At 49.5% G+C, this 16,410-nt stretch overlaps 1 protein-coding gene across 4 annotated transcripts in view; it reads right to left on the reverse strand.

Annotated features, from left to right (window-relative positions):
• Positions 1-16,410, reverse strand: part of LOC139755977 (lachesin-like) — a 244,332-nt gene that overhangs the window by 13,304 nt on the left and 214,618 nt on the right. The gene's annotated exons all lie outside the window — the stretch shown is intronic.

Raw genomic sequence — 16,410 nt, forward strand, 5'->3', positions numbered from 1 at the left:
TTACACTATGAGGGCCAGTGACTGGGGCCCTGCCTGACTGGTCTTATGAAGACTGGTAGTTGGGTGGAGACAAGGTGTAGCAGGCGGAACCATTACCGACACGTTTACAGTGGTGCTAATTATACTGATCTGGACGAGGCAATTTGTAACTGAACCACATTCAAACAAGGGATGTAACGCTGGTGTGGGGAGGTTGTGCCTGTACGAGGCCATGATGGTTGAAGACGTTTGGTGCAGACACAAGGTCATGAAGACCTGCTGGAGTAATGATATTCATAAGACGGGGTCCCGCTCCACTGCCTGGCCTATTGACCAGCCAGCCAGGCATCTAATAAGAGACTTTTGGAGAGCAATCAACAATAATGGACTCACCTGGGCGCCACCTGCCCCTCCAATTACCCCTGCTGGTAACTAGACCCTTCCTTCATCAAAACTGGCGGGAAACTTGGCCAAACTTGAGTAGGTAAAGAAGTGTTATGATCGAAACTTTTACAAGATCACAACCTGAGCGGCGAAGGGAAGCGAATATCGACTAATTATCACGATGTGTTTTTGAAATGTTCTGGGTAAAGATGTGGACAGGGACGCACGTGCCTTCCCTCACCAGCAACATACACCTTCCCTCTCACAAGGACCATCACGGGCCACTCTGACCAGGACCATCACGGGCCACTCTGACCAGGACCATCATTCTGCAGGTCAGGCCCCCCTGACCTTAGCTTGGGGGCAGGGAGGGGGGGGGGAGGTTACACGGTGCCTTTATTGAGTGGAGTCCTTTATGAGGAAGTGTGCTGGTGTGAGGAAGTGTGCTGGTGTGAGGAAGTGTGCTGGTGTGAGGAAGTGTGCTGGTGTGAGGAAGTGTGCTGGCCGGGACAACCCTCTCCCTCCTCCTTGTTATGTATTGTACATATCTTAATTCCACGATATCTAAATATCGAAACAATATATAACGAAAGATTGACTGGATTTATATTATTATTATTGTTATTATTACTATTATTATTATTATTATTATTATTATTATCATCATTATTATCATGTAAGTACTTTGGTGAAATATCACTGTTATTCCTCTGTGTCGCCAGGTTCCAGTAATATTCACAATTCAAGTAAGGTAAGTCTTGGTCTTCTAACAAACAACCATAACTATTTTAGTGATTTTCTAATAACTTAAATCCTCTGACAACCTTCTTAGTCCTCTAACAACCTCCCTATCCCTCTATGACACCTCAGGGTTATCAAAAAGCCACATAATCTACAGTGCACCACCACAACATCCGTTGTAATAACCTAACACAACACCTCCCTAACATCGACCATAAAACCATAACACATTTTATTCGTACACATTTGCCATCTTGTGGCACTAGTCCCGATTCTGTGACACTGGTTTTGGTCCTGTGGCATTATTCCTCGTCCCATGGTACTATGCTTCGTCTGATGGCATTATTAGTAGGGGTATGGCATTATTCTTATCCCTGTGGCATTTGTCATCTACCTGTAGCACTGTCCTGAGGTGGGAGACTGACTGTGTTCGTAGTAGTGTGGTGGTATCATCAGTCCCACCCGTGGGTCAGCAGACGTCCCACACCACTGTTCCTATCCCCGAGGCACTTGGCTTTGTTTATAGGACAAGCTTACTAACCTGAGACCAACATATTTCATACTATTGACAGTCTCCTCCCAGGGAACCACCACTCACCTCCTGACACCATCTTCCCTGAGTGGTGGGGGAGGAAGCCTCAGGGGGGTCGTGGTGGGGAGGAAGCCTCAGGAGGGTCGTGGTGAGGAGGAAGCCTCAGGAGGGTCGTGGTGAGGAGGAAGCCTCAGGAGGGTCGTGGTGGGGAGGAAGCCTCAGGAGGGTCGTGGTGGGGGAGGAAGCCTCAGGAGGGTCGTGGTGAGGAGGAAGCCTCAGGAGGGTCGTGGTGGGGAGGAAGCCTCAGGAGGGTCGTGGTGAGGAGGAAGCCTCAGGAGGGTCGTGGTGGGGAGGAAGCCTCAGGAGGGTCGTGGTGGGGAGGAAGCCTCAGGAGGGTCGTGGTGGGGGAGGAAGCCTCAGGAGGGTCGTGGTGAGGAGGAAGCCTCAGGAGGGTCGTGGTGGGGAGGAAGCCTCAGGAGGGTCGTGGTGGGGGAGGAAGCCTCAGGAGGGTCGTGGTGAGGAGGAAGCCTCAGGAGGGTCGTGGTGGGGAGGAAGCCTCAGGAGGGTCGTGGTGGGGGAGGAAGCCTCAGGAGGGTCGTGGTGAGGAGGAAGCCTCAGGAGGGTCGTGGTGGGGGAGGAAGCCTCAGGAGGGTCGTGGTGGGGAGGAAGCCTCAGGAGGTTCGTGGTGGGGGAGGAAGCCTCAGGAGGGTCGTGGTGGGGAGGAAGCCTCAGGAGGGGCGTGGTGGGGGAGGAAGCCTCAGGAGGGTCGTGGTGGGGAGGAAGCCTCAGGAGGGTCGTGGTGGGGAGGAAGCCTCAGGAGGGTCGTGGTGGGGGAGGAAGCCTCAGGAGGGTCGTGGTGAGGAGGAAGCCTCAGGAGGGTCGTGGTGGGGAGGAAGCCTCAGGAGGGTCGTGGTGGGGAGGAAGCCTCAGGAGGGTCGTGGTGGGGGAGGAAGCCTCAGGAGGGTCGTGGTGGGGGAGGAAGCCTCAGGAGGGTCGTGGTGGGGAGGAAGCCTCGGGAGGGGCGTGGTGGGGGAGGAAGCCTCAGGAGGGTCGTGGTGGGGAGGAAGCCTCAGGAGGGTCGTGGTGAGGAGGAAGCCTCAGGAGGGTCGTGGTGGGGAGGAAGCCTCAGGAGGGTCGTGGTGGGGAGGAAGCCTCAGGAGGGTCGTGGTGAGGAGGAAGCCTCAGGAGGGTCGTGGTGGGGGAGGAAGCCTCAGGAGGGTCGTGGTGGGGAGGAAGCCTCAGGAGGGTCGTGGTGAGGAGGAAGCCTCAGGAGGGTCGTGGTGGGGAGGAAGCCTCAGGAGGGTCGTGGTGAGGAGGAAGCCTCAGGAGGGTCGTGGTGAGGAGGAAGCCTCAGGAGGGTCGTGGTGAGGAGGAAACCTCAGGAGGGTCGTGGTGAGGAGGAAGCCTCAGGAGGGTCGTGGTGAGGAGGAAGCCTCAGGAGGGTCGTGGTGGGGAGGAAGCCTCAGGAGGGTCGTGGTGGGGAGGAAGCCTCAGGAGGGTCGTGGTGGGGAGGAAGCCTCAGGAGGGTCGTGGTGGGGGAGGAAGCCTCAGGAGGGTCGTGGTGGGGGAGGAAGCCTCAGGAGGGTCGTGGTGGGGAGGAAGCCTCAGGAGGGTCGTGGTGGGGAGGAAGCCCCAGGAGGGTCGTGGTGGGGAGGAAGCCTCAGGAGGGTCGTGGTGGGGAGGAAGCCTCAGGAGGGTCGTGGTGGGGGAGGAAGCCTCAGGAGGGTCGTGGTGGGGAGGAAGCCTCAGGAGGGTCGTGGTGGGGAGGAAGCCTCAGGAGGGTCGTGGTGGGGAGGAAGCCTCAGGAGGGTCGTGGTGGGGGAGGAAGCCTCAGGAGGGTCGTGGTGGGGAGGAAGCCTCAGGAGGGTCGTGGTGGGGAGAAGGTTGGAATGTGCAGGTTCCAGGGGCTAGGCAGGTGGTTCTAAGGAGCTGAGATGAGCTGGTCCAGAGGGTCGGGATGGGCTGGTCCAGAGGTACAGGATGGGATGGACCAGAGGGTCGGGACAGGTTGGTCCAGAGGTCCAGGATGAGATGGACCAGAGGGTCGGGATGGTCTCGTCCAGGGGTTCAGAAAAATATATCTGCCAAGGAGAATAAAAATGACTAATAATACGATTTTGTGCAAAAATTCCACCCTGGGTTTACGGTCTGCCAGAAATTAACACATGTAATTATCCCATCCAATTACTTTAATATGACCAATTAACTAATTTGCAGCTTTTGATGGAATGCCTTTAACAAGCAGGATGAATGATGAATAAATTGGTAATAAAAAGTCATGTTTTTTCAGGTTTCATTTCTAGGTCCTATGATGAAATTTTAGATGAAATTATAATTGACGAGAGACAGACATGAGAGACAATAAGATGTGAACTGATATTTAGATCGAGTTTCGACCATGAATATGGATTAGATATTTGGGTTTGTCACCTACAGCCTCCATGTGTATCCTGCAGGAGGATCTGGTCTGCCTACATGTGTATCCTGCAGGAGGATCTGGTGTGCCTACATGTGTATCCTGCAGGGATCTGGTCTGCCTACATGTGTATCCTGCAGGAGGATCTGGTCTGCCTACATGTGTATCCTCTAGCAGGATCTGGTGTGCCTACATGTGTATCCTGCAGGAGGATCTGGTCTGCCTACATGTGTATCCTGCAGGAGGATCTGGTCTGCCTACATGTGTATCCTGCAGGAGGATCTGGTCTGCCTACATGTGTATCCTGCAGGAGGATCTGGTCTGCCTACATGTGTATCCTGCAGGAGGATCTGGTCTGCCTACATGTGTATCCTCTAGCAGGATCTGGTGTGCCTACATGTGTATCCTCGAGGAGGATCTGGTCTGCCTACATGTGTATCCTGCAGGAGGATCTGGTCTGCCTACATGTGTATCCTGCAGGAGGATCTGGTCTGCCTACATGTGTATCCTGCAGGAGGATCTGGTCTGCCTACATGTGTATCCTGCAGGAGGATCTGGTCTGCCTACATGTGTATCCTGCAGGAGGATCTGGTCTGCCTACATGTGTATCCTGCAGGAGGATCTGGTCTGCCTACATGTGTATCCTGCAGGAGGATCTGGTCTGCCTACATGTGTATCCTGCAGGAGGATCTGGTCTGCCTACATGTGTATCCTGCAGGAGGATCTGGTCTGCCTACATGTGTATCCTGCAGGAGGATCTGGTCTGCCTACATGTGTATCCTGCAGGAGGATCTGGTCTGCCTACATGTGTATCCTGCAGGAGGATCTGGTCTGCAGGAACTACGAAGTGCTGCAAATTTGTACCTCGAGTTGATCATCTGGACTAATGAATTCAAAAGTCATTAGTAAGACTAATTATCTAAAATACAAATGTTCTACCTGCCTGATATCATTAATATTAATGATGAATAACTCTCAGGACGCAGATTTTACAAGAGATGCGAGCCAGAAAGGTAGGCTCTCCAGCCACCATGTAATCAACACGAACGATTACTTAAATTGATAGTTTGCAGTTATTGTTACGTTTAATTTAACAAGAATATAATTTTCTTACCCAATACCTTTATCAAATATGGCGGCGAATGTATTATGTAACGTGATGAGAAAAAGGAAAATCCAGAGTAAGTGTGTGGGTTATGATTACACCTGGACCATGTCGGGATGAAAGCTTTGTACCTTTACTGTCTACTTCACATCCTATGAAACTCCATCCATGACCTATGACGACTAACAGTTCAAACGTTATTAGCAAGAACAATTGCCTGAAATACAGATTTTGGGTTTAATTTCTTAACAAGCATGATGAGTGGTGCCTATCATGAGACCTTAGATAGAAATACTACCCAAGGTTTACATGTAGCAGGTCATCAGCACATAATTACCTAACGTGGTTACCTCAAGGGTCATTAGCAAGACTAATCACCAGACATCATTCTGTAATGACCCAGTATCAAGAACGATGATAATCATAATCTTCGATGCTATTTTAAAGGAAAGAAATTTCTGACCTAGATTAGAAAAATCTTAATTGTTGGAAATGTTTAAGATAGATGTGACCTAACTAGGGTGAGGGTGGCAAAGACTTGCTACACCGTCCCTGACCTACATTGATTCTGGTGCTGTGACCTGGACCAGCATGGTACAGTGGGCAGGGACAGTGACCTAGACCAGCATGGTACAGTGGGCAGGAACAGTGACCTGGACCAGCATGGTACAGTGGGCAGGAACAGAATAAATCAGGGAGAACAAGTTTGGTCCAGAGAGGGCCATACTGGTCCAGACGGAGCAAAACTGGCCCAGTGAGGACCAGGGTGTACCAGGGAGGGGCGGGCTGGCCCAAGGAATCCCTGGGGAGGGGCTGGTATTGAGGGCCGCCAGGTTGAATGGCTCCGTCATAAAAGTGTAATGAGTTTCATTTACATAAACGTTAGTACTTTTACCTGAGTTTTAATTACTTACAAGATAAAGAATTATAATTATGGGCTGGGGCCACTCCCAGTGTTGGAGGTGATCGATTGTTGGAGGCTGGGGAAGGAGTGAGTGTTGGAGAGTGTAGGATAGAGAAAGAGAGAGGAATATGTAGAAGGGAGGAAGAGGCAGTGTCGGGAGAGAGGGATAGATAGATAGATAGATAGATAGAGAGAGAGAGAGAGAGAGAGAGAGAGAGAGAGAGAGAGAGAGAGAGAGAGAGAGAGAGAGAGAGAGAGAGAGAGAGAGAGAGAGAAATGAATGTGGAGAAGGAAGGAAGAAAGAGTGAATGTTTGGAGAACAGAGATAGTGAGGGAGAAGGAGGAGGCCTAATAGACAGGAGGATGTGGGAGGATACGAAGGAGGATGAGAGGTAAACTAAGTGAAATAAGGCGGATGAAGAGAGGTAGTGTAGGAGGGAGACGAAGAACGGTATTGCTGGAGGGTAAGAGATGTGGGGGAAAGGTGAAAAAAGGGAGAGAGAGAGGGAGGGGGAGGGAGGTTAGGAGTGTGGGAGGGAGAGGGTTGGATGGAAGTACAGTAGGAGTGAGGTGCGAAAAATGTTACGAGGGAGACACTCCCAAGAAATGAGGGTGAGGGAAGGAAGAACGATAAGGCAGAGAAGACTGACTGAGCAATGTATCAGGTCACATCGTCATACATACATAGCCAGGGGTCGTACCGTCCTGTGTGAGGCTCCTTCTATCGTCCTTAAGAGGTTAAGAAAAATTCGAGCCCATTTGAAAGTCGTTCCTATAATTTCCAGTAAACAAAACAATGCTGCCTTTTGCCGGGTGGGTGAGTGTGGGAATCTTCCTTTATGTTTATATATTTCCCCCCTCATTACAGGAAGAGATTAGATAATTACGTTTTAATTCCCTCTTTACTTAGTCTTAAAGCTGTATGCTTGTGTACTAAATACAGGTTAAGATAACACGAGCTAATTCTTAACTGCTTCTCCTGACGTGTTAGGAAATCCTTGGTTTAAATGGTTGTGAGAGCTAAGTGTTTACTAAGGTTTACACAAGGACCTTTCTTATATCAAACGCTATATATATATATATATATATATATATATATATATATATATATATATATATATATATATATATATATATGTGTGATTATTCATAAACTTTATAGTGTATAGAGGAGGACATGATACACCAGCCCTAAATACATACACATACAACACAGTCAACAAAACTCCCGATGCTTTGTATCAACTATCAGTAATAAGTACACATTTAGCAGCTTGTCTGTTATCAAGCTGAGGGGAGCTTGTCTCTGTCCAAGTTGACGGCAATTCGTTGTCTCTGACCTAGCTGACGGCATTTTGTTGTCTCTCTCTCCATTCTGACGGCAGCTGTGTCAGTAGATTTCATGAACTGTGAGAAACCCCGCCCAACATCACTCGTCCGTCCGTTTCATTTATTTCGTAACATTACCATTTTAATATTGTGATGATTCATTATGAATAAGTAGCATATATTGTTTCCCTTAATATACAGGGGAGACTGTATAAGAATTATATCAATCTAGCTATGTTACATATGAATAAACTTTTCATTTTGAAATACTGTTGAATGTATTCGGACAAGTTACAATAACAACAATGGCCGACAGGTAAACAAATATCAGCTGATCAAGCGGTGGTGTCATATGACGATTGTTCTTTTACCAAACATCGGTAAAACTCTATATTTTCTACACAAGTTTAATAGGTCTACATTTTTCTAACTGTGATTTACGGAGGTGTTTTTATCGGCTATTCGATATCAATCCTGTAAAAAAATAATTGCAGATGAAGAATATTGGGGTTGAAAATCGTAAATTGTGTAACTTCTTACAATAGCCTAAGACAAGTTAACCTAGACTCGTAGTTTCCCCTTGATTTGGTAGTCCTGGGTGTACAATGACCTTGAAATGGCAACAATGGTGTACGGTAGCCCAGGGTATGGTAATGATGGTGTGCGGTAGCCTTCGATAACTCAGAACAATCAACAGACATGTATTTGGTAACCCTATGTAGACAGTGATCTAATTAATATATTGCAGCCTTTAATGAAAAATAGAACCTAGATGTATAATAGCCTCGGAATAACAACATTTCATGTAAATCTTTTCTGGCATATGATGAATGATGACATTCTGCCTGCTTACTCGAGAGAGAGAGAGAGAGAGAGAGAGAGAGAGAGAGAGAGAGAGAGAGAGAGAGAGAGAGAGAGAGAGAGAGCTGGGTTATCCTCAAACCCCTCAGGAAAATCATGATTCCTATATCTTTGTCAAATCCTCAATATAAAACTCTCCACAAAAAAGACATAATCACTGAGAAATGTCAAGACATTTTTGCATGGAGTGGCAACTTCCCCAAATCTGTTTATGGAGATAATAACTTCAAATGAAGTCAAGATGGCGACTAACTGGGCGCCAATATAAGGAAACAAATCTTTATGGACGAAAAAGTTAGTTAATATGATAGGATTCTGAAGGACTAATTCTTATTTTTTTCCTATTGGCTCCCTGGGTGTCAGTCAACACTAGAGAGGTAAACTTGCCATTTCGTCTGGTCATACAAGAGTCTCGTAATAGCTGATGTTATCTAAGGAGTGCGCCCTGCTGTGTGTGGGTCTCTCATGGTATGTGTTAAGATTGTGTTCATTTAAGTAATGAAGGAAATGTTTCTCTGTTGTTACCCAACAAGAACAAAAACCAGTCAACACACAATTATGTACAACAACGTACACACACTGAGCACTACACACACTACCACACACACTGTGCACTACACACACTACCACACACTGTGCACTACACAACTACCACACACTGAGCACTACACACACTACCACACACTGAGCACTACACACACTACCACACACTGAGCACTACACACACTACCACACACTGAGCACTACACACACTACCACACACTGAGCACTACACACACTACCACACACTGTGCACTACACACACTACCACACACTGAGCACTACACACACTACCACACACTGAGCACTACACACACTACCACACACTGAGCACTACACACACTACCACACACACTGTGCACTACACACACTACCACACACACTGTGCACTACACACACTACCACACACTGAGCACTACACACACTACCACACACACTGTGCACTACACACACTACCACACACTGAGCACTACACACACTACCACACACTGTGCACTACACACACTACCACACACACTGTGCACTACACACACTACCACACACTGAGCACTACACACACTACCACACACACTGTGCACTACACACTGCTGACGAGTCAACACTTCAGAATGCAGTTGATAATTGCTTTCTTTTACGTTGGAGGCTCAGACACGGACGAGAGTCCACATGAAGACCAAACATTAATTGTACTGTGCAGGAGGTTAGTTAGAGGGAAAAAATGATGAAAAAATAAGAAAACTACCTTAGAAAACTTTGGAGAAAATAGATAACGTACATTTTAAAAAGAAACAGATCATAGTTGATGGCCAGGACATGAGAGGGGTAGAGAGTTCCAAAGCTGCAAGGTGTAGTGAAGGAGACATCAAAACGGACCATTCTTGAGTTGCCAAATGCCACACTGTACTTATGTGAGGTTATATCTTCCCGAGGAGTACATGATCGAGCTAAAGATGGATGGAGTTGTATCAAACTAAAATTTTACCGAAGCAGACATACAGGATTATGTCGCAGATGATTTTTGTACTGAAAGAGACCCATTTTCCTGGTGAAGAAGAAAGGGTAGAGAACGAAGAAATACTTATCCTAATATCATTAGAGACTTCACTAAGTCAGTGTAGCGTCTGAGATAAGAGGGACAAAGAGAACTGGTAGACATAATCAAACCATAAAGGGACGTCCAGTCATGACAATGTTCAGTGTGGAGGTAGGTAGCCAGGAGGGTTGTGGAGCCGACCACCACACCCGCAAGAAAGAGGAATTCAGCAACGAAGAAGATGAGCCTGGCTTCCTGCACGAGTCTCAAGAGCCTCAAGTGTCAGGAAGATTACCTGGTCACATGGTACGTGAGGACAAGACAACTGTACACCATCATGGTGTCCACAATCCATACTACCCCCCCCCCCCCCCCCATCACCACCATGAAGGTCATGAACCTGAGGAAAGAAGAGAAAGTCGAGAGATGCAAAGACGGACCAACAACACACAAATCAAAAGACCTGCAGAGAAAGAAGTAAGTAAAAATCTTTATACTTCACGAGATGTGAATGAATGGTACACTAGAGGTGAATGAATGAAGTAAGCTTGGTGATGAAGCTTTACCTGCTGATAGCACACATAAAAAAATCGTACGCCTGATAGTAAGAAAGTTCAAGAGACGGGGTAACGAGTGTAAAACTGGCGGTTGTACGGTCCAAACAGGTAATTACCCTGGTTCCCTGACGTGAACGCTAACAGCAATCACGCCTCATCAACAGAAAACTAAAGACGCCTTCAGCAATAACCAATACCCTTCGTGGGAACATTGTAAACACAAAACAAATGTAAAACAAATACAAAGCAGCAGAGGAGGGCGACCTGGGGGAAAAATCTCAGACGAGTGGAACACTTGCAGGGGAAAAAACCTGAAATATCGAGATTTTTCCCCGCCAGCATAGGTGCGTCAGGGAGATAACAGGGTGAACAGGGAGGGAAATTTCCCCGCATAAAACAGGTTGAGGAGCAGCCTGGCTAACACTCCTTAAAGGTAATGTTGGCTAATTAACCTCCCAGGGGGGGAATAAGGAGGGGAAACGAGGGGAAATTCGATCAGAGGGGAATTTGATTATCATTTTGATCGACTACAGGAGGATAAAGTAGGCTAATGACTTCGTTTTGGTCATTAGCATACGATCTGAGGCGGCCTCTGTTGCCGGGGTATAGCTTCTTCCTGGAGGAGAAATTACTGTGTGATAGAGTGTATTGATGCCCGGGACACACTGCCACCTGCCTCTCCTGCCAGTCTGACTGTTCGTTCCTCCAGCCAGTCATTAACCAGTCAGTCTATCAGTTACCTTTACTTGCAGTTAAGAACCTTCACTAACCGTCCTATCACTGTAAGTTGTGAACCGTAATGTTTACATAACCATGGTCAGTGTGCCTCACCGGCTCAATGTTTGTGTTGACCTGAGTCGTTGGGAGACGTGGTTCATCATAAATCGGGCGGAGGTAAACACCCACGAGGGTGGGCGGCCGTGTGGCGCGGACCACAGCGGGCGTCGCGCCAAGCAGATGGTGGGGGCAAGTCACGCGTGGAGTCCTACTGACGAAGGAGACGCCCCAGGGACCGCTGGACGGGCTAGCCTTCGGTGATGGCCGGATATATAAGGGGCGTCCTGGTCAGGCCGTGCACATCACACTTGACAGATGAAGACCGTCCCTCGGTAAGCTGCTGGCGTGGGTCATGGCCGGAAGCCAGAAGGCGGGACTTGCGTCTTGAAGGACGAAGGTGGTTTATCAAGCTCCCAGGTCTGACCTCACGTGTTCTGGTGGTGTGTGTGTGTGTGTGTGACCTGTTGGCAGGGTGGATGTCAGGTCAGTTGCTTGATGGGATAACCACAGTGGCCAGCTACATCGACCCCTGACATGTTCCCACCCACCCAACACTCGGGACTGAGTGTCATCGGTAAATGACACAACTGATAATACCAAGTCATCATGTTGTGACGTGTGGCACAAGACGGTGTTATAACGCATCACTGAGTCAGTGAAGTCCAGATCACGTTTTCTGTTGTCAGGCGAAGGCTATGGCAGACCTGCAGACGGACGGATCATGAAGTTTCCTGGAAACGCTTTTGTATTTAAGTTTGTGTCCCTGCGTAGACTCCCTGGACGTGTTCACCGGGAACATACCTTCGTAACAAAGGTGTACACCTTACCCTGCGTGTCCCCTCGCAAACCCTTTTTAAAAACCAGTAATCAGACCACACTCCCCCTTCCATGTTCCTCTCTCTCTTCCGTATCGTCCTCTGTCTTTCCCTTCTCCCTTTCTCTTTTTCCCTCGTGCATTTTTTAATTTCCTTTTTCCTGTCTATCTCTCTCTATCATTATCTACCTGCTTGTTTATCTCTCTATCTTGCTCACGTCCTTCTCCTCTTCATTTCCTGCACATCATGGCGTCTTGTGTTTCCAGCCTCCATCCATATCCCACAACTTCCCATCTTTTCAACTTCTCCCTTATCTCGTTACTCTCTGTCCTCCTCTCCTCTTTTATCACCCTTACTTTATATCCTATACTCCCCCCACTCTGCTCCCCATCTCCCTTCTTTGATTATCTCCCCTCCCTTCTCACCCTCCCTCCCTCCTGTGGCTGGCAAGAGCAAAGACTGTAAATTAACAATAAGAGGAGAGCAATTAAGTCTCATTATAGCGGGAGATTTGCATTTATTCTCCCCTGTCCCTGCCTTATCGCTCCCCACCGACTCTACAAACTTATTAATGGGGAGCTGCGGCCTGCCTGCTCCCCCTCCCGCTTCTCTCACCCTCCCTACCAAAATTCAGTGGTCCTCGCTCCTTCCCAGCCCAGATCATCACCTCTTCGGCCTCCTCCCTGAGGAGCCCTCACGCATCCTGGCTTTCGTACAGCACGAACGTGAACGTTTCGTGAGCCAATCCTATTACGTGTTTCAGGGTGGTTACGTTGTGTGGTCTCACGTGACTGACTGTTGACTTACACGGAGTAGTTTGCTCGTGAGCGGGAGGTTGTGAAGCCTACAAAACCACAATGTTACAACCTGACCAAGAATGTCTTAACACACTAATTTGGCTCAAGTGTTTGCAAGATCGTGGGCGGTACTGGAGGACCCCCGGTGTGAACCAGGGCATCACCAGATAAATGGCAGATAAATCATCCAGTCATAAAAGGAGAGAAGGAGCTAGACCCTGGACCCGGCGGCCTGAGTGAGTGAGTGAGTGTGTGTGTGTGGAAGGGGTGGTGAGACCGCTCTGACAGGCCAGGGTCTCCTCACTTAATTTATAGGCTCTCTCTCCGCCTCGGTTGCCGGTTTTTCTTTTATTTTGCTTTTTTTTTCCCGATTCTTGATTGATACTGTAATGCACTGAAACGCTCTCACTGGGGCTTCTCCATCGGTCAGATAAGACAGTTGAGCCTGGTTGATGACTGCCATTCTCTCTCTCTCTCTCTCTCTCTCTCTCTCTCTCTCTCTCTCTCTCTCTCTCTCTCTCTCTCTCTCTCTCTCTCTCTCTCTCCTCTCACACACACACACACTTTACATGTAATGACACTATAGTAAGTACGACGAGAGGAAAGTGTAGAGTCATGCTCTGATAACAGTAGGCACAACCTGCATGTTTATGGTCGTATCTGAATATGTGGTTGACTCTGCCACACAACCTGGTCTACAACTGAACCGCTGTCACCAAAGACGTATGACCTCGTATGACCTCGTATGACCCCGCCTCACACTACGGTCGTAGGACAGGTACCTAGAGCAGGTATGAAGACCTGACCACTATAGTCCTCCAAGGGCCTGCCATAATGGACCTGTCGGCCATTCAACTAACTCTTAAATACCCCAGCGCCAGAGTCAAGTGGTCAACCAATTCAGACCACGAGTTGTGGGACACAGAGACGCTGGGACGCTGAAGCGCGGGGCGTCCCCGTCGTCAGGGACAGTCCCCCAGCCAGGGTGATCCAACATGGCAACCTCAGCTTACTCCTCCACCACCAGAGCCCCAGCCTTCCCTCCCTCCTTCCCTCCTTCCCTCCCTCCCTCCCATCTGACGCACCAACAACAAAGCTAAGGATCTCGTTGACTGCCTCCCCCCCCCCCCCCCACCGCTCCTCCACAATATCAAGACCTCGTCAGCCACTTCTCCTGTAGCTGCAGCACGACTCACGTCTCCTACAGGACTCCTCCCACAAGTCCTCCAGCAGCAGTGCGGGACTGCTGCCCACAGCACCTCACCTTGTCTGAACTTACCTTACCTTGTTACCTGCCACCACCACCACCAGCTCGCTCCTGACCTGCGCTACTGTGTACGGATCTATCACAGCTCTGTGTTGGTACTGGTAGCTCTCTCTGTCTCTCTCTCTCTCTCTCTCTCTCTCTCTCTACCATTACATAATGATCTGAGACACATGATGGACGGACAACGCCCAAAAGACCTAGAAACTTTGCTGAGATCATTCAGGGTCAACCAGCCTGGTAACGGTCTAGTTTGGTAGTTCCCTTGACCTGACGTATTGTAGGAAGGTCAGGCAACAGCAAGATCTAATGACCCATGACGGGATTATCTGTCATGTTTACCTGAACTGTGATAACAGTAGGATGGTCCTGCTGACACACACCCTGCCAGGATGGTCCTGCTGACACACACCCTGCCAGGCTGGTCCTGCTGACACACACTCTGCCAGGCTGGTCCTGCTGACACACACCCTGCCAGGCTGGTCCTGCTGACACACACCCTGCCAGGATGGTCCTGCTGACACACACCCTGCCAGGCTGGTCCTGCTGACACACACTCTGCCAGGCTGGTCCTGCTGACACACACTCTGCCAGGCTGGTCCTGCTGACACACACCCTGCCAGGATGGTCCTGCTGACACACACCCTGCCAGGCTGGTCCCTGCTGACACACACCCTGCCAGGCTGGTCCTGCTGACACACACTCTGCCAGGCTGGTCCTGCTGACACACACTCTGCCAGGCTGGTCCTGCTGACACACACCCTGCCAGGCTGGTCCTGCTGACACACACTCTGCCAGGCTGGTCTGCAGCTGTCCTCGACACACACCTGCCAGGATGGTCCTGCTGACACACACCCTGCCAGGTGGTCCTGCTGACACACACCTGCCAGGCTGGTCCTGCTGACACACACTCTCTGCCAGGCTGGTCCTGCTGACACACACTCTGCCAGGCTGGTCCTGCTGACACACACTCTGCCAGGCTGGTCCTGCTGACACACACTCTGCCAGGCTGGTCCTGCTGACACACACTCTGCCAGGCTGGTCCTGCTGACACACACTCTGCCAGGCTGGTCCTGCTGACACACACTCTGCCAGGATGGTCCTGCTGACACACACACTGCCAGGCTGGTCCTGCTGACACACACCCTGCCAGGATGGTCCTGCTGACACACACACTGCCAGGCTGGTCCTGCTGACACACACCCTGCCAGGATGGTCCTGCTGACACACACACTGCCAGGATGGTCCTGCTGACACACACCCTGCCAGGATGGTCCTGCTGACACACACCCTGCCAGGCTGGTCCTGCTGACACACACCCTGCCAGGCTGGTCCTGCTGACACACACCCTGCCAGGATGGTCCTGCTGACACACACCCTGCCAGGATGGTCCTGCTGACACACACACTGCCAGGATGGTCCTGCTGACACACACCCTGCCAGGATGGTCCTGCTGACACACACCCTGCCAGGATGGTCCTGCTGACACACACCCTGCCAGGATGGTCCTGCTGACACACACCCTGCCAGGCTGGTCCTGCTGACACACACCCTGCCAGGATGGTCCTGCTGACACACACTCTGCCAGGATGGTCCTGCTGACACACACCCTGCCAGGATGGTCCTGCTGACACACACCCTGCCAGGATGGTCCTGCTGACACACACCCTGCCAGGATGGTCCTGGGACATACCTCTGGGATTCCCATAGAAATTACTCATAGTCTTACGACTGACCCAAAGTATGATGGAAACCTCTCATACTTTTCCTTAGATTCATATATATATATGTATATATATATATATATATATATATATATATATATATATATATATATATATATATATATATATATACGCGAATGAAAGAGGTGAGAGAGAATGGCGCAGGGTTGATACGACCCATAAATCTCGCTGCATTTCTTCTTTTCTCCACAAAATTAGCCATGGATGCAAGGGTTCGACCCCCTGAGGGGAGGGGCAGCTAATATATATGCCGGCACTCAGAGTGGAAAACCTTTTGGCGGCCAAATTTAGATGAGAAAACTACGTTTATTATGTCTTGTGGTGAGAAACTCGTCGGAACTTTCTCACTGAGAGTGAGAGAGGAAGGCTTGTGTGTGTGTGGGCGTGGAAGGATGGACGTGTGGGCGTAGGAGGATGGCTGTGTGGGCGTGGAAGGATGGCTGTGTGGGCGTGGGAGGATGGCTGTGTGGGCGGCGTCTGTATGCGGGTGGCTGGGTGGAGGAACTCGGATTGTTCTCATTGTGTGTGTGTGTGTGTGTGTGTTGAGTACATATGTTTGGTATGTGTGTACATGAAGGAAGACACAGTGCAGGATCACAAGACACAAATGTTCTTGACAGATCTCAAGTAC

This window comes from Panulirus ornatus, chromosome 2, assembly GCF_036320965.1.
Source record: "Panulirus ornatus isolate Po-2019 chromosome 2, ASM3632096v1, whole genome shotgun sequence".
Classification (NCBI taxonomy): Eukaryota; Metazoa; Arthropoda; class Malacostraca; order Decapoda; family Palinuridae; genus Panulirus; species Panulirus ornatus.